The sequence below is a fragment of the Bison bison genome, unplaced genomic scaffold, assembly GCF_000754665.1.
Source record: "Bison bison bison isolate TAMUID 2011002044 unplaced genomic scaffold, Bison_UMD1.0 scf7180017864233, whole genome shotgun sequence".
Classification (NCBI taxonomy): Eukaryota; Metazoa; Chordata; class Mammalia; order Artiodactyla; family Bovidae; genus Bison; species Bison bison.
The window spans coordinates 5,049,832-5,051,740 of NW_011494805.1; positions in this window are offsets into that span (position 1 = coordinate 5,049,832).

Here is a 1,909-nt window from a genome sequence, read left to right on the forward strand (position 1 = left end):
GGAAGTCAAGAAACACCTGGAGTAACACAGGCCTTGGAATACGGAATGAAGCAGGGCAAAGACTAATAGAGTTTTGCCAAGAAAATGCACTGGTCATAACAAACACCCTCTTCCAACAACACAAGAGAAGACTCTATACATGGACATCACCAGATGGTCAACACCAAAATCAGATTGATTATATTCTTTGCAGCCAAAGATGGAGAAGCTCTATACAGTCAGCAAAAACAAGACCAGGAGCTGACTGTGGCTCAGATCATGAACTCCTTATTGCCAAATTCAGACATAAATTGAAGAAAGTAGGGAAAACCACTAGACCATTCAGGTATGACCTAAATCAAATCCCTTATGATTATACAGTGGAAGTGAGAAATAGATTTAAGGGCCTAGATCTGATAGATAGAGTGCCTGATGAACTCTGGAATGAGGTTCGTGACATTGTACAGGAGACAGGGATCAAGACCATCCCCATGGAAAGAAATGCAAAAAGCAAAATGGCTGTCTGGGGAGGCCTTACAAATAGCTGTGAAAAGAAGAGAAATGAAAAGCAAAGGAGAAAAGGAAAGATATAAACATCTGAATGCAGAGTTCCAAAGAATAGCAAGAAGAGATAAGAAAGCCTTTCTCAGCAATTAATGCAAAGAAATAGAGGAAAACAACAGAATGGGAAAGACTAGAGATCTCTTCAAGAAAATTAGAGATACCAAGGGAGCATTTCATGCAAAGAAGGGCTCGATAAAGGACAGAAATGGTATGGACCTAACAGAAGCAGAAGATATTAAGAAGAGGTGGCAAGAATACACAGAAAAACCATACAAAAAAGATCTTCATGACCCAGATAATCACGATGGTGTGATCACTCACTTAGAGCCAGACATCCTGGAATGTGAAGACAAATTGGCCTTAGAAAGCATCACTATGAACAGAGCTAGTGGAGGTGATGGAATTCCAGTTGAGCTATTTCAAATCCTGAAAGATGATGCTGTGAAAGTGCTGCACTCAATATGCCAGCAAATTTGGAAAACTCAGCAGTGGCCACAGGACTGGAAAAGGTCAGTTTTCATTCCAATCCCAAATAAAACGCAATGCCAAAGAATGCTCAAACTGCTGCACAATCACACTCATCTCATATGCTAGTCAAGTAATGCTCAAAATTCTCCAAGCCAGGCTTCATCAATACGTGAACCATGAAATTCCAGATGTTCAATCTGGTTTTAGAAAAGGCAGAGGAACCAGAGATCAAATTGTCAACATCCACTGGATCATCAAAAAGGCAAGAGAGTTCCAGAAAAACATCTATTTCTGCTTTATTGACTATGCCAAAGCCTTTGACTGTGTGGATCACAATCAACTGTGGAAAATTCTGAAAGGGCTAGGAATACCACAGCACTTGACCTGCCTCTTGAGCAACCTATATGCTGGTCAGGAAGCAACAGTTAGAACTGGACATGGAACAACAGACTGGTTCCAAATAGGAAAAGGAGTATGTCAAGGCTGTATATTGTCACCCTGCTTATTTAACTTATATGCAGAGTACATCATGAGAAATGCTGGGCTGGAAGAAGTACAAGCTGGAATCAAGATTGCCTGGGGAAATATCAATAACCTCAGATATGCAGGTGAAACCACCCTTATGGCAGAAAGTGAAGAGGAACTAAAAGCCTCTTGATGAAAGTGAAAGTGGAGAGTGAAAAAGCTGGCTTAAAGCTCAGCATTCAGAAAACAAAGATCATGGCATCTGGTCCCATTACTTGATGGGAAATAGATGGGGAAACAGTGGAAACAGTGTCAGACTTTATTTTTTTGGGCTCCAAAATCACTGCAGATGGTGACTGCAGCCATGAAATTAAAAGATGCTTACTCCTTGGAAGGAAAGTTATGACCAACTTAGATAGCATATTCAAAAGCA